Source organism: Procambarus clarkii, chromosome 27 (genome assembly GCF_040958095.1).
Source record: "Procambarus clarkii isolate CNS0578487 chromosome 27, FALCON_Pclarkii_2.0, whole genome shotgun sequence".
Lineage (NCBI taxonomy): Eukaryota > Metazoa > Arthropoda > Malacostraca > Decapoda > Cambaridae > Procambarus > Procambarus clarkii.
The window spans coordinates 33744806-33769340 of NC_091176.1; positions in this window are offsets into that span (position 1 = coordinate 33744806).

The following is a 24535-nucleotide window of genomic DNA, read 5'->3' on the forward strand; positions in this document are numbered from 1 at the left end:
AATAGGCTTTAGGTACAGAGACTGTGGATAGTTACCTGTAAGATAGTCCTTAACATCAGTACTGGAAGATGGAATATCATTTGCAAGGAATGACCCAATGGAAGAGAAGAACCTATTGAACTCAATAGCAGAATCAGAGGCTGAAAGCTGACCATCGTTATTGGACAGGAGAGTTAGTTTGTTATTTAAAATCTTCTTTGATCTCAATATTTGTGAAATTGTGCTCTAAGTTTTTTTAATGTTGCTCTTTATTTGGGTAAATTTATCTTCGTAGTATTTAGTTTTGGCTCGTCTAATTATCTTAGATAGCAATAACGAGTAATTCTTTGAGAATGAATTGGAGACAATTCTTAACCTATACTTCTTCTCAAGGTCATGTTTTTTATTAATGGATTTAAGTATTTAATGCTACAACTTTCCGGTCTTTGTGAATTTGTTAGGTCTGTGAGATCTTCATTAAATATTTGTTTAAGTATTCTCTTTGTCACTGCTAATGAAACACCCATATCAATTTCTACCACTGGTTTTCTGCAGGCTGTCTTTGCAAGCATATCAACAGTGTCATGCCTTGAGATGCCAACATGTGATGGTATCTATAGGAATTTAATTTCAAATCTGTTTTCTTTAGCAGCTAAAACATTCATTCGAATATCACTGACTATTTTCTGGGTGTCACTACTATGTGCGTTCAATGCCAGGAGTGCACTCTGCGAGTCACAGTATATAAGTCCACTGCCTTTGTCTTTTAAAAATTCAGTAGCAAGGTATATGCCTGCAAATTCGGTTTGAGTTGTACTTGCCCAGTCATTGACGCGCTTCATTGCTGTGTGTACGAGAGAAGATTGTTTAAATATATTGCATGCACATCCGGTACATCGTCCACCTTCTTCTACAGAGCCGTCGGTATAGCACTGATACACATCGTTACCCATAATCTGAGTACTTTCAGTGATGCTTTTCAGTGTTAACTTTTTTAATAATGTAGAGTGCACACTATCTTTCTTGGGCGCATTTACAAAATCAACTGATAGATCCCAGTTATCCCATGGAGTAATTGGTTGATTAATCATTAATTGAGTTGGGTACATATTTAATATTTTGATGGAGTTAGCTACCTTGTAGAGCCAAAATACATAATCAGATTTCGTTCTTCTTCTATAGACCTCAGGTGAGTGCAGCATATTAGAAAGTTTAGCTTGAAACTTCATGTGTTGTCTAGATCTACTCAATGCCTTCACGCCGAAAACTGTGCTAATAGACAAAATTCTCTCACTTATGGTAGGTAATTTTAACTCTGCTCTCATATTAACTATTCTCGTGGACTTCGGAACCCCAAGGATGAGACGCATAGCTTCATTTTGCAAGGTTTCAAGAGATTTCAGCTCTTTGTCAGTATACAGTGTGAGATGTAGAGGATTGTAGTCAATCACATTTTAGTGGCAGATGAACTGGCAGATCTGCTCACCTCAAAGGATAGGGAGGCACCGTTGAAAAGACAATCATTGCCACAACTAGAATTAACTGTCCAACTGTTAGGAGTAAGGCTGAGTCATTATCTGACGAAAACTTTAAGTAATATAAATTTTGAAGAAAGAGTGGTATGGTCAGATAATGATGTAGTTTTACAGTGGGTGAAAAACAACAATAGTAAAACTCCTTATGTGAGCAATCGTGTCAAGGAGATAAGAGAGTTGTCAACTAGATACAAATGCAGATATGTGCCCACAAAGGAGAATCCCACTGACTATTTCTCCAGAGGCCTGACTTTAAGGCAATATCCAAAAGCCATGATGTGGTTAAAGGACATCAGTGACCAGTGGCCTAAACATAAGCCACAAATCATTGTATCACAAATCACATTTAGAATGAGCCTGATAAAACTTTTAATGATCTGGGTCTCTGGATTGACCCAGAAAACCGTTATTGTGTCCCACCCACTAAAGAACTCCCTCATTATCTGACCATACCACTTTTTCCAAGTGGAGGTTAATTAATGTTTTGATCAGGTAATGAGCCAATCTTACGCCTACCAGTATGGTGGTTAATTCTAACTGTGGCAATGACCATTTCCCTAACCGTTAAACTGCACAAAATGTCATATGTGTGACATTGAAGGGGAGTATAAGCTCAAAAAATATTCGAATTATGTGAAAATTACTAAAAAAAAATTAAACAAACCTCCAAATTATTGGCTTCAACTTCGTGAAACTTTCATCAAAATATTTTCAGAAGTTGATTTTAAACGAATATTTAAGAAAAAGAACGTTTTGTTGATAAAGAGAACAGCTCCTATTAATTGGAACTGATGGATAATGCAAGAATAAAGAGATGAAAGCACCTGTTCGATGCACAAAGAAGAAGAATAGTAGTAAGAAGTGTCCACAAAATGAATATACAGCTGATGCTTCTATAGCATTGGTGAGTAATACATAATAACACATATAATAATGAGTAATTATGTTATTATGCTCTATTTTGTTATACTTCATATAAATACCAATGTCATTTATTGTTCCAATGTTATTATCAGTTACTTTCAACAATGTCCAAAAAAAAAAATAATTACCTATAGGTAAAGGTACCTATAGGTAAAGGTAAACGTATACCTTCAAAGCTTCTCCTTGAAGTTTACACTGAAAATATGTAAATTTGATGGTTTTAGGTATAGTGGCTTTAGAATACACTGAGTCAACAAATTTATTCCTGAAGTTATCCAAACTTTTATTCTCTGTTCCAGAGAATGTAGGAAGGCTGATGGAATGCAGCGTGACCTCTAGTTATGCTGTATTAGAGGAAGCTTTGGCTGTTGCCTTTCACTGGTTAATTATTTTAGCGAAAAGATTCAAATTGGTCTGTATATAATCCTCTTACAGTGCCAGATCAGTCATAACATCGTCTAATACAGGGAGCCGGTCGGCTAAGACAGGGAGCCGGTCGGCTGAGGGGACAGCACACTGGACTTGTGATCCTGTGGTCCCGGGTTCGATCCCGGGCCCCGGCGAGAAACAATGGGCAGAGTTTCTTTCACCCTATGCCCCTGTTACCTAGCAGTAAAATAGGTACCTGGGTGTTTGCAAGGGGCTGCTTCCTGGGGGTGGAAGCCTGGTCGAGGACCGGGCTGCGGGGACACTAAAAAAAAGCCCCGAAATCATCTCATGATAACCAAGATACAGTATCAGATAAATTGATTTTGGCAGGATCGACCAAATAATTTTCTATCTGGCATTTGACTTGCTGAAACTTACTTGTGGATATGTGAAAGTATCTTTTCAGTTCAACATAGTCGACTGGTGATTGCTGAGACATATCTTGACATTTATTAATCTCTATGGTCAAGTGATCTTTGAGACCTATGAGGGGTCCTTTTCAGTTTTTCTAGTTTAGCCATTCTGGCTGTTTAACCCACAAACCACTAGGGGTCCATATGGCTTTAAGCCTTTAACTGCGCAACGCGCCTGCAGGTCCATGTCTGGGGTGCGCTTTGCGCCTCCAGGTATTTGTTTTTTTCACGTTCCATTCAAAACACCCGCGGCTACATGGGGTTTACATCAGCTTCCTCAGGGCTCTTGTAAACAGACGCCATCTTTAAAAAAAATCATGGTTCACATTCCCGGGTGAGAGAGCCTCAGTAGTGAGTGAGCAACCAAGGCTGGTGCACACAGCATGAGTGCACATCACTGCTGTTCAGTGTGTGACCACAGCATCGCCTAATAATGTCAATATATATATATATAACCTGTATTATTTAACCATGATAGTATTATAAAAGAGCCTGAGTGTGATAATGACTGGGTACAATGTTCAAATATCAGTGATTCACTGCTGTTCACGATGTTCACAGCGCTAGCCACAGCATTATTTCGTCCATCTAGGAATCTTCAAACGACTTCTTAGGTTCCTTTTCAAAATAAACTTGCGGTCAATTATTCATTTACAGGAATTAGTTACCAGGATTGTGGTTATAACTAGCATTATGCGCAGTATTGTGGAAGGAGGAATTTTGGTGAGGGAGGTGACGTAATCATAGCGTCGTCTGCTGTTTGCTGCGTGATTTCTCATGCAGTGTATGGTGGCCACTGTACTGTTTGGACACAATACCGGCTTACTTGCATAGTTCTGTTAAATAAAACATGTAGATAGGTATATATAACATGTGTAAATAGTGTAATAAAAACAATAACAGTATGGTGGAAGGAACAATGTTGGCGAGTAAGATGTTCGAGTGAGAGAGGACTGTCTGGGTGTGGCTATTCACACTCGCGATGCTCTGATTGTGTTGATGGTAAATGTATATAGTGTGTGATAGTGTATAGTGTGTACATATGTTGTAAATATATATAAATGAACATGAAACATTTGTGTGAATAACTGTATGATGGGAGGGGCAATGTTGGAGGAGTGGGGGTTAGGGCCAGCTGGGTGTGGTTGCTCACACTCGCGGTATTCTGAATGTGTTGATGGTGAATGTATATAGTGTGTGACAGTGTATAGTCTGTAAATAGATTGTATATATACATAAATTAGCATGATACATGGTAAATATGTGCAACATTCGAAGTCGGATTGCGACGAAGTCGGATTGCGAAAGGGATCTAGGAGTTATGATTAGTAAGAATTTAAAACAAAAGGATCAATGCATGAAACTATTTCACACAGATAGATATATCTGCGAAGTCGAGTTGCGAAAGGGATCTGGGAGATATGATAAGTAAGCATTTAAAACAAAAGGATCAATGCATGAATGTTCGTAATAAGGCAAATAGGACACTGGGATTTATTAATCGAAGCATTAGTAACAAGACACCCGGTGTGGTTCTTCAGCTATATCTTGCTCTGGTTAGGCCCCATTTAGATTATGCAGTTCAGTTTTGGTCGTTGTACTATAGAATGGATATAAATTCACTTGAACGTGTTCACCGTAGTATGACTAAGTTAATTCCCCAAATTAGAAATCTTTCATATGATGAAAGGTTAACAAAGCTTAAATTGCATTCACTGGAAAGGCGAAGAGTTAAGGTGACATGATAGAGGTTTACAAGTGGGTGAATGGACATAACAAAGGGGATATTAATAGGGTATTAAAAGTATCAACACAAGACAGAACACGAAACAATGGGTATAAATTGGATAAGTTTAGATTTAGGAAAGACTTGGGTAAATATTGGTTCAGTAACAGGGTTGTTGATTTGTGGAACCAATTGCCGCGGAACATTGTGGAGGTGGGGTCCCTCGATTGTTTCAAGCTTGGGTTGGACATGTATATGAGTGGGATTGGGTGGTTATAAATAGGAGCTGCCTCGTATGGGCCAATAGGACTTCTGCAGTTGTCTTTGTTCTTATGTTGTTATATTCTTATGTTCTTATATTCACGGCAACTCGTGCGCCCCGCCCCACGCGGCTTACTGGCCAGGGAGTGTACGACACGGGAGAACTGGGAATGATGACATCACGCGCCAACTTACGGACCCCATAGCGGCCAAAGTAAGTACAATTTCGATTTTTTTTGACATACTGATACTGAGGGAAGGGTTGTTGACACTTTAAAAAAACAAAAGAATTTTTTCAAGATAATTTATTTCCTGCGCACTGTGGGGGTGGGGGGTCACATTTGGAGGCGGCACAGTTAAAGGGTTAACATCTACAGGCGCAACAAAAAAAAATCCAAAAAATTCTCTCATCTTATAAAAGTGTACATTTGTGTTCCCTGATCACGGAAAAAATAACAAAAAAATCGTAGGTGATATATTTTAGCCGCAATAGGGTAGGGAAGTGTGGCAAAAAAGAGGCGTTGGCAGAGCCTTCGCCAGATGAGCTCTACTCCGCTCGAGCTGTCAGGTGGCAGTTGCCACAAATATATTATTACCTAATTATTTCAATGTCTTTGATTGATTTTTTCTTAGTTTTTTTGTAGTAATATTATTCAATACAGTGAATTGTGGTATATATTTATATAATAAAAAGTGTGAACCATCGCTGCACTCAAAATTATTGTGTGCATATTAGTGACTCAATTATTATGTTCATAAAACAATAAACAAATAGTTTTGCTGTTGTTACACTATACACACAAGTTATATATAAGTTTCTGCATGTTTTTCTCAGCATAACGAACCACTATGTTGGTATTGTGAGTCAAAATGCAATGAGGAGTGACCGCCACACACCAGCCAGCCACTCGTTGCCACTCACTCCCTCAACAACACCTCATTCCCCCTCATTCTCCTCCCACAATACGGTTTTTGCATTTATTCACTATACACCGATGTTATATATAAGTATTTACATGTTTTGTTCACCATAACTGAACATCTTAGCTTGTATGGTGAGTAAAGGTACAAAGACGTAGCTACTCACACAGTCAGCTGGTGATGGCCGCCCTCAAGGCCAGACGCACTAATATTTCTCCTCCAACAATATTGTTTGTGGTATTATTATGCTATATAAACACATTATATATAAGTATCTACCTGTTTTATTCACCATACTTGTATAAATAAGCTGGTATGGTGCCCAAAGATCATAGTGGCCACCAGTAAACAACATAAGTCATGCAGACGACGCACCTCCCTCACCAAAATGGCGGCTCCCAGTCTACTCCAATTGCTGTTATTACACTCTATACACACGTTATGTATAAGGATCTACATTTGTGTTCACCATAACGTACCACTAAGCTGGTATGGTGAGTGCAGTCAATAAAAGGTGGCCCACACAAATGCGAGACCTAAGCCCTCCATCCCCCACTCCACCTCCCGCCAAACCCCTGTCAACTACACCGCAGGAGGGCGTGCCCTCTCCACAAGTAATCCCTGCCCCCTCACCCCTAGGACTTCTTCCTGCCCCAAGCAGGCCTGTGCAAGACCTTAGCCCTCCATCCCCCACTCCACCTCCCCCTGAATCCCTGGCAACTACCTCACAGGAGGATAAGCCTACCCAAGTAGCAATGACCATGGAACAAATTCCAACACTTGTGGGGAGTGACGGTGAAATTGGATATAAGAAAGTGAGCTTCAAGGTAATGTACTCAAATATTGATGGGATTACCAATAAAGCAAGTGAACTGGCAGAAAGGGCGCAAGAAGAAAACCCTGATATAAAAGGACTCATGGAAACAAATTTGTCAGGAGTCATAACAGATGCTGTGTTTCCAAAAGACTACTATATAGTAAGTGAGGTGAATGAGAAGCGTCGCCAGACATGTGGCTTTATTGATCAAATAATTACAGTACAGTTACATCCTGCAATAACACAAGCCATTAATGCCCTATACTTATACACAGTTTAAGCCTTGTCTATTCACTATAACAATAAGCCAACTGCACATGACTAAAGCTAGAATATACAGAAATTAAACTAGAAGTTAACATTACACAAACCTGTACGCAAGCACGACGCAGCTGATCTGACGATACAAACAATTCAAGCGAGCATCCAACCAAAACAGTCAAGCGAGCATCCATCCGGTACGATAATATATAACACTCTGGCTACAGTAAGGAAAGAGAGGGAAGGGAGAGGAGGTGGAGGAGTTGTCCTGCTGATAAGGAAGGACTGGAGCTTTGATGAGATGGAAATTCCGGACTGTGACAGATTCAGAGATTACATAAAAGGAACTATAACAATGGGTCGACCTAAGATAATAGTGGCAGTCCTTTACAACCCTCCCCTAAATGGCAGAAGGCCTAGACAAGAGTTTGATAGGAACAACATTGGCAACCAATAATATAATAAAGAGAGCAGCTTCAGTTGCCTGCAGGAATGGCTCAAGACTCTTAATCATGAGCGATTTCAACCATGGAAAGATAGACTGGGAGAATGGGGACCCACATGGTGGTGCAGATACGTGGAGAGCTAAACTCTTGGAAGTGGCAACAAGGAACTTTCTGAGCCAGCATGTCAAGGAACCCACAAGAGTGAGAGACAATGATGAACCAGCTAGACTCGACTTGATATTCACCCTCAATAAGTCAAAAATAAGGGAAGTCAAAGTTAAAGCCCCCATAGGAATGAGTGACCACAGTGTAGTGAGTTTTGAGTACTTGGTGGAGGTAGGGTTAACCTATCCAAGGATGGGATCGGATGGAAAAAGACTAAATTACCGAAGAGGAAAATATGACGAGATGAGGAACTTCCTCAGGGGAATACCATGGGAAACAGAACTTAGAGACAAGAATGTCCAGAACATGATGGATTTTGTCATCCAGAAGTTCCAAGAAGCTGCAGACAGGTTCATCCCCGTCCAAAAGGAGAAAAACGAAAACAACAGAAAAACCCATGGTTTAACCAGGAATGCAAGGCAGTGAAGCAACTGAGTAAAAGAACATGGAGAAAGTAAATAAATAACAGAACACTGGAGAGCAGGGAGAGATACCAGAGGGCTAGAAATGAGTACCTCAGAGTGAGGAGGGAAGCAGAGCGACAGTTTGAAAATGACATAGCGAGTAAAGACAAGACCCAACCAAAGCTGCTCCACAGCCACATCAGGAGGAAAACAGCAGCGAAAGAACAAGTGATGAAACTGAGAAAAGGGGAGAACAGATACACAGAGAATGACAAGGAGGTGCATGAAGAACTCAACAAGAGATTCCAGGAGGTCTTCACAATAGAACAAGGAGAAGCTCCTGCACTCAATGAGGAGGAGGCAAACCAAGCAACCTTGGAGGAATTTGACCTCACCAGTGATGAGGTCAAAAGGTGTCTGCTGGAGCTAGATGTGACAAAGGCTGTTGGGCCTGACAGAATCTCACCATGGATACTAAAGGAAGGTGCAGAAGCACTAAGTGTGCCACTCTCCATGGTGTATAACAGGTCACTGGAAACAGGAGACTTACCAGAAAGTTTGAAGACAGCTAACGTAGTCCCAATATACAAGAAGGGCGACAGGCAAGAGGCACTGAACTACAGGCCAGTTTCCCTAACTTGTATACCATGCAAGGTGATGGAGAAGATCGTAAGGAAAAGGCTCATAGAGCATCTGGAGGGAAATAACTTTGTAACGCACCACCAACATGGGTTCAGGGATGGTAAATCGTGCCTCACAGGTTTAATAGAATTCTATGACCAGGCAATAAAAATTAGGCAGGAAAGAGAAGGGTTGGCCGACTGCATTTTCCTGGACTGCCAAAAAGCCATTGACACAGTACCCCATAAAAGGCTGTTAAAAAAGTTGGAGCAACAGGCAGGAGTAAAAGGGAAGGTGCTCCAGTGGATAAAGGAATACTTAAGCAACAGGAAACAGCGAGTAATGGTGAGAGGGGGGGGGAAGACATTAGAGTGGCGAGATGTCACCAGCAGAGTCCCACAGGGCTCAGTACTTGGACTCATCCTGTTTCTAATATATGTAAACGATCTTCCACAGGGTATAGACTCGTTCCTCTCAATGTTTGCTGATGATGCAAAAATTATGAGAAGAATCAAGACGGATGAAGATAGACAGAGACTACAGGATGACCTGGACAAACTGGAGGAATGGTCTAGAAAATGGCTGCTAAAGTTCAACTCAGGAAAGTGTAAGGTAATGAAATTAGGTGAAGGGAGCAGGAGGCTGAACACAAGGTATCATCTGGGAGGTGAAATCCTGCAAGAATGAAATAGAGGGAAAGATCTGGGGGTTGATATCACATCGAACCTGTCCTCAGAGGCCACATCAGAAGAATATCATCAGCGGCATATGCTAGACTGACCAACATAAGAACTGCCTTTAGAAACTTGTGTAAGGAATCGTTCAGGACCCTTTATACACTTATGTAAGACCAATCCTGGAGTATGCAGCTCCAGCCTGGAGTCCATATCTAGTTAAACACAAGCCAAAGTTAGGGAAGATCCAGCGGTATGCCATCAGGTTCGTACCGGAACTGAGAGGAATGAGCTACGAGGAAAGGCTAAAGGAGCTGAACTTCACATCCCTGGAACACAGAAGAGTAAGGGGAGACATGATAACCACCTACAAAATTCTCAGGGCATTGACAGGGTGGACAAAGACAAATTCTTCAGGACGAGAGGGACACGAACAAGGGGACACAGGTGGAAACTTAGTACCCAGATGAGCCACAGAGACGTTAGAAAGATTTTTTTTAGTATTAGAGTAGTTAATAAATGGAATGCACTAGGTAGTAATGTGGTGGAGGCTGACTCCATACACAGTTTCAAATGTAGATATGATAGAGCCCAGTAGGCTCAGGAATCTGTACACCAGTTGATTGACAGTTGAGAGGCGAGACCAAAGAGCCAAAGCTCAACCCCCGCAAGCACAATAAGGTGAGTACAATTACGTGAGTACACACAGTCAGAAGACAACGCCACCACCCTCCCTCCCACAACATTACTCCTCCCTCCATGGAGCACAGCACTAAATACCACCACAATCCTGCTATTATCAGAATCCTGGTCAGTTTTATCACAGTCAGGGGTCTTCTGTAATACTATCATTGCTAAATAATAGCATGAACATATATATTATGGCATTTGTAGGCGATGCTGTGGTCACAAGCTGAACAGCGGTGCTGTGAGCTCGTGCTGTATGCGTCAGCCTTGGTGGCTTGCTCAATACTGAAGCTCTCACACCCAAGAATGTTGGTCTTTCTTTTCTAGGTAGCATCTGACAACTATCGGTCGTTGCTGCACTATAGCTGCCCCTATCCCAGGCGGGGCATTTAAATTATAGCGCTAGACACGAAATCATATATATATATGATATGCACGGTTTCGGTTTTGCCATTGAAAGCATATATATATGATTTGCGTGGTTTAAGGGTTATGCCTTGTAGGGTTTATGCTTTGGTAGTAGCCTAGGGTTATATTTTCAGTCATTAGGCTATGATATCCTACTGCTGTCAGGCCCACTGCACAATATTTAAATACTTGCTAGGCTGTACAATATTTTGTTCAACACTAGACAATTGTGATATCTTACTCTTACAGCAGGTTAGCACAATTAATTGGATTATTCTTGGTGGATCATTATTCAGTTCAGCACTAGCCTAATTTGGTCCCATCCCATATAAGGGTCAGCAAATTAATGAAGTAGTACAATTAGGTGCAGAAATTAAATGATGTAATATTTAATTTGGGTTTTTTATTTTATATGTTTAATGTTTCTCTCATTGCTTAAGAGAGATATGTACACATTTATGAATAGTAACCTCTCATCAACCTCTAGTGATATATAATAGTATTTAATAATTTATTAGATACGTATGCTGTGATTCTCGTGTGAGGTGAACTTAGTCTGGAGATATATTCTCACGGAATAGTCATGCAGTAAGTGAATATAGGTGTGGTTCCTAGACGTACCCTCCTGAGATGATAATTAATATTATTAGCTGTCTGTGTATAAAACTCAGAACTAACACCCCAACGATTATTTTCTGGTGGTTGGCATGGTTCTATGAGAGTAAAACGACTATTGAATTGTTTGCTTTGAAGGAGTTAATTAATCTCCTAAGGTTGTAAATAATCTCAGCTGTGTTTCGTGATGGGTGAATCATTGCCACCTAGGTATATTCTGGTTAAATAAAGGGACCACTCTGGAGCTGTAGGTAATGTTGCAATGTTATAAAAAGTTGTGAGCAGTAGCTCCCGGTGACCGGTATAGTCTTATTTCTACCTCATGTATGGTAGCAAGTTCTCTGGGCAATTGGCTATGTCCCACTATTGCTACCTTGAACATGATGCCTAATATTATTTAATGGCAGCTTTGGTCTCAGTCACTATTAATACTTCTGGTTATTCTGCAGATTGAGGTTGACTGAATAAGGCTACAAATGGTTACACATAGCAGTTTACTTTTGCTGTTATATATGATAAATTATATATACACACTAGTTCTTTTCATCATAAATATGATCTAGGTACGAAGGACCGTAAACATGTGTTCTAAGAGCCACTGTAGGCTTAGATTTGATAAACGTGTTAATTCTGGCTGATCCAGTTCGTTGAGGACCATTAATATGTCTGAGACGAGCCTGTTCTTGAGAATAGTCTAATTTCTGGACAATCTCAGTTTAAAGGACCATAAACATGGTTCAAATACTGGTATATTATGGATGGTCTAGTTTTTAGACCATCTAGGTTCGAATGACCATAAACATGTGGGGAATCTTTACAGCAGGAGTTTATTTGATTTACGTACGTTAAATCATTTCCAGGGACACATTATAAATATATCAAAAAAAGTTTCAAGAACTGTTGGCATTCTTTCTAAGATCAGATATTATGTACTTCGCCCTGCCCTGGTGACGCTCTATTACTCCCTCATCTATCCATATCTCAACAAATGTATTTATGCTTGGGGTTCTACTACCCAAAATCATTTACGTCCTCTAATTGCTCAACACAAAGCTGCTATTAGGACAATATCCAACTCTGGTCCCAGACATCACTCGGTACCCCTACTTAAATCTCTGAATATGTTAGATAATAAGTCACTGCACATTCTCTCATGTGTATTATACATATATAAAATGCTGAACTGTAATGCCAATCCTGACCTCAAAAGCTTCATTGAAGGTTGTAACAGAACCCATGAGCACCACACCAGAAACAAATACCGTTTTGATATTCCAAGAGTACGACTTAATCAAACTAGTAATGCTCTACAAATCAAGGGACCCAGAATGTGGAGTGACCTTCCTAATCATGTTAAAGACTGTACCTCTCTCAACCAGTTTAAGATAAAAACTAAGCACTACCTAATAAATTCCCTGTAACCTACCTTACCCCTATATTGTCAACCCATGTCTGGTTTTTAAACAACGCTGTTTGTCGACCTAATTTGCTGCTTTTTCTGCCATGTTCCCCCCTCTTTTTTTTATTTGTTATCAACGCATTTTATACTTTAATCTAAATTAGTATTAAGTTTTAGTGTTTAATGCTTTTCCTGCCCGAAACACTTTGCGTAATAGTGGTTTTAGGCATTGTATGTACTAGCTCTATCTATAAATCTATCAATTTTTGTATAACCTCTTGTATGTATGTACTTTTCCTGAATAAACATTTATTTATTTATTTATTTATTTATTTATTTATTTGCTTATCATTGACATATTAGTGACTTATAATTTATTTTCATATTTTAATTAAGAATGGACTTTATATTTAATAGTAGACTGTATTTTAAATTTATCCTGCTGGGTGTTGTACTACTAACAAGTTTGGGTGAGTGTAAATACAATCTAACCTTTTTGCATTCGTGCGAGAAAGATGTGTGAATGTCACCAGCCCAGGAGATATCAGTCACATCCCGATAAATTATATACTCTAATCCAGTTCACCAACACCTTCAATACATTCAAAACCACCATCCCAAATGTCACAAACAGATGTGACAATTAAAATCCCCAGTTAGCACCAGTGATCACGTATTATACATAAAAAAACTGAAGGAAATCCACAACCAAACAGTGTTTCCAATCTTTCTGCTTCGCATTCCCCGATGGAGCATAAACCTTGAAAATCGTAACCATATGGCCCTAATTGATGATGACATTATAAGGAGCGACAACGACTGAAAAACAACCTGAAACAACTGAGCCAACAACTTCAATTGATCCAGATTTATAACACTGTGTTGTTGAATTAACAAAGCATCAAAATGAAAACACCAAAAAAGCTCATCCAGTTAAGATTACTTTACGTCGCCTTTTTCTGACGTCAAGCAATCTATTCACATTCAGTGTGGCATAGCAAAAGGCCTTCATAATATCTAACAACAAAGCTAGGAATCAACCAACACTGAACTCTCCACCATGTCAACACCATGTTCTCCGCCATCCACTACAGCCAACTTATCCGTAACCCCACACATCAAACACTCCTCCAAACCAAACACATCAGCAATTACATCACCACACACCAAAAACAACCGTCTAAACACAACCTTCATCGACAGATAGTAAGACTCCCCTGTATCAACTACGATCCAATCACCGTGAGACAGCACACACCTTGCCACCTCATGAACCACTTCTTTGGACACACCCACCTCCTCATGAACCACTTCTTTGGACACACCCACCTCCTCACTCCCACATACACTAGGATGAACCCAACGAGCCATAGACAATCCACCTCCATCACTCGAACCATCAACTACACACCTCATTTAGGGTTTTCACCAACACCTCCCCAGTCATCTTCCTACCTTTGCAATGCAGTTCTGCATCTCCAAAAAATAAATTAGCCGTCCTGGAAACCTCAACCCAACCACAACCACCATTGCCACCCACCTCCCCAGAAATCATATCTGACGATCGATCGCTATCATTCGCCACACAACTAGTGACAGATGACGGAACAGGCATTAGAGCCTTATCAACACAAACCCTATCTATAAGGACACGAATCGATGCCTCCAAGGATTCACCAACCATCTCACCACCTCCACTGTGCACGGGTCCCACCTTCGGCGGAAAATCCACTTCGGGGAACAGATTTTCCTGGAGCATCACGACACATAGCCTTCACTTGCCCAGACAGCCTGCACTAAAACAGGTATGTTCGTGTTCTTGTTAAAACATTCACTGTGCATCATTCCACCTTCAATTGTGTGGGGATATTTTTTACAATGTTCATTTCCGCAGTCCAGGAAATTGTCCAATGTCCATTTCCGCAGTTTCCTGGACAAAACTCCCTTCACAGGTCCAGATGTAAAGTGTTGTGGAAGAACACCAATCACGGTTCCGTAGCAGGAGAGCGCCCCCCCCCCCCCCCATCCACAACACACCGTCAGGCATTTCAAATGGTAGGTGTTATGATCCCAGGTAGCCCAAAAAACGAGTCTCCCCTTTGAGAATTATTCTATCAAGTCTGACCTGACTAGGAGGTCGGAGATAAACAGACATGGAGATTCATATGTAAAAATAATTGGGTAAATTTTACAGAGTTTAAAAATATGGGCAGTGAGTAAGAAAAAAGATAAATGACTGGTTATGAGATGTGGATAATTTGCTGGAGGCGTGAGGTTCGCTTCAGCAGGGCTCTGACCTCATTCGAGTACCAGACATCGTGAGGGGAAGCTGCGCTCCATTTGAGCTCCCGTTGGAGAGGATCCCCTGTTGAATATTCCTTCAAGAGAAAGGAAGTGTGCAGACGTATCAGCTGTGGAATCGAGCTGGGAACGTGAGGTCTCAAGTCCTGGATGGCAAGAAGCGTTTGTGAAGCCGCCCAGAGACATTTTCGTGGGCCGTGGGAGCGCCCTGATCAGACTCTGTCAGAGAAAGAGCGTCCTCGACTAGACAATCTGTGATAAGCACGATTTTAAGCCAGTTTATAATGATTACTTGTAGTTGGGCGTGTGCTCAGCGACAGTAGCGAATGTTTATTGATAAGTTAGACATGTTTTGGTAAGGCAGAAAGCCTAAATAAGAGGACGGAGATGAGAGAGGCAGCTGGAGGGACGAGCAGCACGTCCTCTCCCGTCGACCTCCTGAAGCCAACTGACTGGTGGCAGAGGACCCTCCTGGAGTGGGGGGCTGCCTGCCTGGCCGGGCGGAGCGTGGACCAGCCCAAACGGGGGAGTCCACTCTCACAGCATGTAGAGAGCAGATAGATGTTGGATGCAAACATATTGTGTGGTTATTTCGTTTATGTGTTTAAGGGGAAACGTTTTTTATTGGTGTGTCAATGGGTTGCAGGTTTGTCTTTGAAAGAAGTTGCTGAGCACTTCGAAGCCAGCACAGAGGGAGTAGTTGATGAGACTCCAAGGTAGTGGAAAGTACTGAGCTCTGTGGGAGAGCAGCCATACAGAGAGGAAGAGAACCTCAAGCTGTGAGAAGAGGAGTAATGGAATGAAGTTTCACAAGTTTTGCGATACCAGTGGTGAAGCACCATTGTTGATCAAGGAAGACTTCATGGTGTAGCAGCCAGGAGAGCTGTGGAGGACCCTGGGAGAAGTGGTGAAGCACCATAGTTGCTCAAGGAAGACTTCATGGTGTAGCAGCCTGGAAGAGCTGCGGAGGATCCTGGTAGATAAACCCGGAAGAACCTGAAGATGTCAGGGAAGTGAGCTTCCAGATGTGGAAGGGAAGTTCTGGTTGATTATTTGTAGGGAGTTGGTAGAGTGTTTGGTTGTCATTAGCATGCAAGTCGCAGTTTGTTTGTTTTTACCACAGATGTGGCCACACATTTACAATGCTAACCACCATATATACATTTTCTTCTGTCCTCCATGGCCAGGATTAAAGATCAGTTAAACATATAGTTCAAGGATTTATTGAACAATTAACCACGGAAGGTGATTCGGTACTTTTACAATGCTAAGCTAACCTTCAAACGTAAATACATAGATACACATAGATTTACGTATGCCCTACATAAAGTGTTCGAAGTGTCATTAATGTGCATTTGCAAAGGTGAAATGCAATTCTGATCAGCTTCCATATGTACTTTATACACATACATATACATACACACACATATATACGTACATATACATATATACATGCATATATACACACACACATGCATTCACATACATTTGTCTCTTCTACTCTGACAGGGTGAGATAGCTGACAGAGAAACTAGTGTGCAATTAAGCACTTAATCACTGAAGTTTATTAAGGTGCTTTTACAAGCTCAGGTTATATAGTTACATCACATACATACATTGTATAATTGATACATTACATGGTCAATCTTGGGTACAAGTCCAATATATCATCGAGTGTTCCAGTACTCGTATACTAATTACAGAGTTCAGCATACCTTAGCCCAGGGGGCGAAAGTCAGACGCAGTGAAAGGTGAGTGATTGTTTGCCATTTTTGTGCCAAGGAGTACTTATACTAAGTATAGAGTTACAGTCGTAGGCTGGATTATCTGCAGAGACATATGTGTTCTAGGACTGATAGGGTGATCGATTGATCATTGTTGTGTATCAAGGAACATTTATACTAACATTTATGTTATTGCATTCATACGCTTGTTTTCCTTGTACATGTTTATATATATATATATATATATATATATATATATATATATATATATATATATATATATATATTTATATATATATATATATATATATATATATATATATATATATATATACATATATATATATATATATATATATATATATATATATATATATATATATATATATATATATATATATATATATATATATTCTCTTGCTGATAGTGCAACATTGTGTTATAAGACTTGACCTACTTGAGGAGGTTGGTAGTATTAGGTGGTGAATCAGGAGATAGGATTCCACTTGATAAGCAGATGATAGAGTTCTGATGGTGTTGGAGTGCAACCTGACTGGAATAGTATAGAGTGTAGGATTCATTGTTATTGTTATTATATGTGTGTATGTATTGTGTATGTGCTTTGTCCAGTAAATGTATTCAAATTTGCTGGTGTTTGCCCTTGTCCTAGTGAGGCTTCCCAGGAAGTAGGAAAAAAGTAGAGAGAGAGAGAAAGAACCAAGAACCACAGCTGTGGACAGGGTAGAATGGAATACAAATAAGTCAAAGGGGATTGAGGTGATCATATCACATAAGGGGAGAGTGGGGAGTCACAGCGGCTCGAGTGGGTGTGTGCACGTGACAATGAGGCTAAGTGTTGGAGACGCATCCCCTAAACGTGTGACGTTGAGCCCCTCTCCAAGAGCCAGAAGCGCCCAGGGTGATCTCCTGGTAAATTATAAGCACTCTACCGAGTTTTGGGTTGGGTTCTCCATAAAGAAAGATCAACTACGACACACCACCCATCCCACAATATAATATAGGTCACCCCCAACTACATAAGTCGTGTCCTTCCCGGAGGTTGTCGATCTTCACTGATCCATGTCACCCATTAACTGATGATTACAGCCTTCAATCCTGTCCATAAATCTCCTAAACGACGATTCATCCACTAATTTCAAAATCATTTTTCCATCACGGAGCTTCTGGATTCCAAGGAGGTCGACAACTTATATTATACCTCATCTTTTACTGCACAGCGTCACATAGTCAACAAAAATTGCGAATTCCAGGGACGCCGACAGTCTGACGCACCTCTCCTTCCACACGGGCCATCACGAAATCTGCCACAGTCAATCCATCCAACGGGTCACCGCACTCGTGCCTGCGCAAAAACCGGGACCAGCTAGATAAGCATGAAGGTTGAAGCTCTCTGACAATTGTCTGTGCCCGACTGAAGTCAATATTGGACTTCTCAAGTCATGTAGATACACTGTGTATTACTGAATGATCGAATTGACATGGAAGCTATCCAGCTTGCTACAATAGAAAGAAGGGATATGCACTTAAAAGAATATGAAAAATTTATAGTGGGGTTATTTTTTCAAATTTTCTTTTCACTATTTTCTAAAACACAATTAACTTAATTTGCCTGTTTATAATATTACCAGTTAGATGAAAATTTTACAGTGAACTCCGATAATTAAATTTGTTTGAGAGATGTACATTTCAATGTATATGTATAGATTATATATGGGTCATTATAGATGTATAGGTTAGAAATGTTCATGAAATACTTGTATATACATTTTAATATTCACTTTCAAAAAAATATTTATGATATAAAGTTCGATTAAATGTTACATAAATATGTTAATTGATGGTAAAATACTGGATATACTCTGTGGCTTTTAATTATTTACATTAAAGGGTAAATTTATTTGCACATTTTTTTCTTAACAAATCCTATTGATGCTTGACTATTGTTAATGGTTCAAGCCCAGCAATGGTTTATGACATAAACGACATCCTGGTAGTCAAACTCCCATACTAACTCTTGGGAGTCAAACTCCCAGGATGTCGCAAATCACACTAACTCTTCCTCTCCACACTGACCTCTCACAGGCAGACCTAGGCTAGGGGCCGGGTTACTCTTTGAAAATGATTAATGCTAAAATCCTGCATTTGTCACTTAAGGTGACTCTATTATCCCAAAACACTTGGGAATAATCTAAATACTTAAGCCAGGCTAATTACAATATTCAGTAGCACTTGTATTTCACTAATTTACATGATTTAACAAGCAAGAAGGGTATATACCTATTTTCCAGTGACGAAATATGTTTTACCTATTTCAGATCTTACTGAAGTCATATGCTTCTTTGCTAACATACAAGACTTATTCATTAATCTCAATTGACGTTAATTTTAACATAAGAAATTAACCATGATTGATAATAGGACGGGGTGGGTAAACACCTCTCCTCCTCCAGAGGGCAAGACTTAACAACTGGTTTGTCTGTGATATTTAAGGTAAATGTTTCTGTTTCTGAGTTTATTATAGTGTAGGAATCCAAATTAATTGTAGTAGTTAAATTACCAATTGCCTCCGTTAGTGTAATATTGTTAGTAAGTGTTCCAATAGGGTTTTATTAATTTTTATTTTTATTTGATTTTCAATAAATTTTGTATAGAAGATTATTTTCTTTAGTGCAATTAATCCCCCCCCCCCCAACGGTTATTTTACATTGGTACTGGGCTTATAACCCCATGCTTAAGACTAGGACTCTCTGCAAGAATACAAGCATTTATTTAATAACTAATATAATCCCTTTATACTATGTTTTAATTACCACACTTAATGTAAAGCTTTACCCTCGGTACCCTGCTTCTCGTCAATTGGAGGATGTACTCTGATAGCAGGTGGTGGCGGCGTTTCAGAGTTTTGCAGTGTAACACAGAAGGTACAGTGTCCTTGAGTTCGTGATATCTAAATGGTCAAACGTTTAGATCTCTAGGAATTGTACTGAAGGTTACACACCAGAACTGTGGTTTCAGTATATATTGGCTTAATAACGACCAGCATTTAACCAGTAAGTGAGGTTAAAGGCTGGCTCCCTTTACAGTCACGTCAGGCATATTTAGCCTCGAGGAGAAAGTTACGTAGTTCTATCTAAGCTTTAAATGAATCCAGTCTAATATAATACTTTTAAAGTATAATTAAATTGCAGACTGGAAGAATTAAGAATTAGGGAGAAATAATAGTTACGTCGCCAATGTTGGCTGACACAATACTCCTCCATGCTTTCCAGGGAGCTTCTAGATCTTTCCTCACTGGTAAATTAATACACTTATTATGGTTAGTTTTCCGACTAAACTTTTACTTTCTAAACTTTACTGACTAAACTTTCCGACTTTTTGGGGGGTCGGAAATTTCCAACAACATTCCCAATAATTTAGGTGCTTTATTTCGTCAGTGTACGCCATATATGTTCTCTGTACTCCCTCTATTTCAGCAGTCCCTCGTGCTCTGAAGAGGGAAGTGAGTACTGAGCAGTACTCAAGACGGGACAGCACAAGTGATCTGAGGAGTACAACCATTGTGATGGATCCCTGGATTTTAAAGTTCTCGTAAACCATCCTATCATTTTTCTGGCTGATGCAACATTTGTTTGGTTATGCTCCCTAAACGTTAGGTCATCAGATATCATTATTCCTAAATCATTTACATGTTGCATACCATACCGCCACACCCACACCATACCGCCACACACCCACCTCCCACACCACACCTGCACCACACCTACACCACACCTGCACCACACCCACACCATACCACCACCCCCACACCTGCACCACACCATACCCACACCATAATACCACACTGCCACACTCACACCACACCCATACCATACCACTACACCCACACCATACCACTACATCCACACCACACCACTACACCCACACCACACCTGCACCACACCAGCACCACCCCTGCACTACACCCACACCATACCACCACACCATACCCACACCATAATACCACACAGCCACAATCACACCAAACTCACACCATACCACTACACCCACACCATACCACTACACCCACACCATACCACTACACCCACACCATACCACTACACCCACACCATACCACTACACCCACACCATACCACTACACCCACACCATACCGCCACACCCACACCATACTGTTACACCCACACGACACCCACACCACACTGCCATAACTATCAACGGCTACCACCAAAACTACCAACAACAACAATCACGACCACGACCACCAACCACCACAACTATCAACAACCACCACCACCACCAACCACCACAACTATCAACCACCACCACCACAAATATCAACAACCATCACCACCACCATCCAACACAGGTATCAACAACAACCACCATCAACTACCACAACTATCAACAACCACCTCCACCAACAACCAAAACTATTAACAGCCACCTTCACCACCACCAACCACTACAAGCATCACCACCACCACCACCAACCACCACAACTATCAACACGCAGCACCACCACCACCAACCACCACAACTATCAACACGCAGCACCACCACCACCAACCACCACAACTATCAACAAGCACCACCACCAACCACCACAACTATCAACACTCAGCACCACCACCACCAACCACCACAACTATCAACACTCAGCACCACCACCACCAACCACCACAACTATCAACAAGCACCACCACCAACCACCACAACTATCAACACTCAGCACCACCACCACCAACCACCACAACTATCAACACTCAGCACCACCACCACCAACCACCACAACTATCAACAAGCACCACCACCAACCACCACAACTATCAACACTCAGCACCACCACCACCAACCACCACAACTATCAACACTCAGCACCACCACCACCAACCACCACAACTATCAACAAGCACCACCACCAACCACCACAACTATCAACACTCAGCACCACCACCACCAACCACCACAACTATCAACAAACACCACCACCAACCACCACAGCTATCAACCACCAACAACCAACAACCAAAACTATGGATTCTCCATTAAGTAAAAATAGTGAAGAAAAAATGTTGAACCCACTTTTATTATGCTCTTGCTTTATTTCTACTAAATATAGAAATATATTTGTTATATATTTCTACATTTTATATAATATATTTGTATATAACAAATATATTTGTTATATATTTCTACATTTTGTATTTATACCATCAATCACAAAAACGACTTTTGTGCAACATTTAAAGTTGCCACAAGGTCTTACATTTTGTTTTGCCAACATTGTGCAGTAAGTTGTGGCAACCTATTTACGACCACACACAATACCTTAGCTATTACATAAAAACAAATGTTGTCACTGCTTTCAAACACATTCCAGGTACGTTATGTCAACCTTAAATTGTTTGCTGGTGGTAGAAGCTGCTGCTAGCACAACCCATCCACTTAAAAATTATGTCGTTTTTCACTCGTATGCGCACTAAGGCTAAAAATTTTCGTACTAGAAAAGGAAAGTGGCTTGCGAAAGTGACGTACTATCCCGTTTTTTGCTTTGGGTACTCTGGCTTAGTCTGTTAGTTTAGGAGAGGACACATTAAATAAATGGGTTTCATGACGTTTTGAAACCTTAGGAGAATTTGCTACTCTCCTAACCTACCAGTGGACCCAAAACTTGGTGCTTTGGGTCCATTTCTTTTGGAAAATGAAATTCCAATTTATAGTACGGCAATTTTGGGCCGTAATGCATATGATCGAAAAGGTACGTTCTTCTTAAGAGAACAGGATGACGTCCCAGATACCCCTATCCGCTCTATAGTGGGATGTGATATCTTTTTACTCCACCACAGGCAGGACAGGGGATGCTGTTCAAGAGGTTTCAAATGTCTCCCTCATCCCATTGTGTTAATAGTTGATAGTGAGGTCCCAGGTGTCTCCGCCCCCCCCCCCCCTCACTCCCTCAACCAGAGAACTCATACAGAGGAGGCGTTTTTATGATATTTATATATAGTAATTTTGAATAATATGATAAACTGTCCATCAATTCATGTATGAATTTGGCTTTACGAATCGATACTTCTGGGTTTACCACATTACCATTGAGTCCTCTGTTATTTATTAATGTTTAAGAATGATTGAGATTGCAGCTGGTGGAACCCACAGATCCCAGACATCTTCAAACACAATAATTACAAGGGTAAACCCTTCACCCTCAGGTCAACCTCATTTCTGAGTCAGGCTTCTTCAGACATTGCTTATCCAGGCGTGAGTGTTGAGTTCCTCTCACCGCTAAACCTGCAGGTTATCCATTCTGTCTAATGGTTGCCTCTGTCGTCACACGTGGCTCCTCATTAAAGATTATGTTCAAGCAAATTAGTCGCCTTACCGTCATAAGTTACTTTCACTGAAACGTAATAAATGAAGGATGAGCATGATAGAAGAACACATAACATGTTAAGGCTGAACATGATGAAGAACACCTAACATGTTAAGGCTGAACATGATGAAGAACACCTAACATGTTAAGGCTGAACATGATGAAGAACACATAGCATATTAAGGCTGAACATGATGAAGAACACCTAACATGTTAAGACTGAACATGATGAAGAACACAGCATATTAAGGCTGAACATGATGAAGAACACATAACATGTTAAGACTGAACATGATGAAGAAAACTTTGTGGGAACCGACTTGTGAGATTTATATTTAATTTATATGAATTTATATAGAATTTATATTTACGTTAATTTATATACTTCGATAGCAATTTGTATGATGTTAAGTGGACTGTATTTCTGCAATATTTCTCACAAATCGATCCTTACACATTAGAGGGGGGGGGGTTATATTAAATTTATATATATGCAGCCAATCAAACTACGGTATTAAACTACATATATTAGTATATAAAATTGGGGTGCCTTATCTTATTGTACAGCAGACTTAGTCCACCAGGTATAACTAGGATGTAGACACCAAATTATCCTCGTGAGAGGTTAGCTTCCATCACCCAAGTAACTGATGTACCAAGACTAATTCTTGCTACCTCTTCTTGTTCCTGTCAAAGGGCACTAGCTGTAAAGCCGGAATCCTAATATATGACAACTATATCAGAGAAAACACTGTATATTATATATGATATGGACCAAGGATAAATTACCTGTATTTAGAGGCTCTTTCTCATGCTAACCAGTTCGCCCAATATCTACCTAACATTAACCGGCCAGAAATGATTAGATAAACGGGTTTCGGTAATACACTTCCCTTTTATATGTTGACAGCGTGTTGATGATGGAAGAACACTAATTTGATCTCCATAACACTTGGTCCAAGAAAATTTATAGGAGCTGAATTTGCTCCCCAGCGCCTCTCATCTTAACAATGGCTGACCTCACCTCTACTAACGCTCCTGGCTCACTTTGTCCAGATGTCAATAAGCGATAGAAGGGTCACATTTACTTTATTTTGATACTTATAATTAAGTTAATTCACATGTGATGTTTTCAGGATGTAATAAGTCCAAAGACTACTGTATTTAAAAATAATTCCCAACAGAATAGCTGGTGAATTTATAGTGCTATGTGGCAATGATATCCCGTTTTCTATTGACGGAAAATTCCACTATAAGCTACATTTTCTATGGGTAATTTGTGTTTACAACGGCAGCAGCAATATTATCTGCCTATTGCATGTCATATTATTATATGGTGTCGGGTTTTCCAACACACATAACATGTTAAGGCTGAAGATGATAAAGAATGCATAGCATGTTAAGGCTGAAGATGATGAAGAACACATAACATG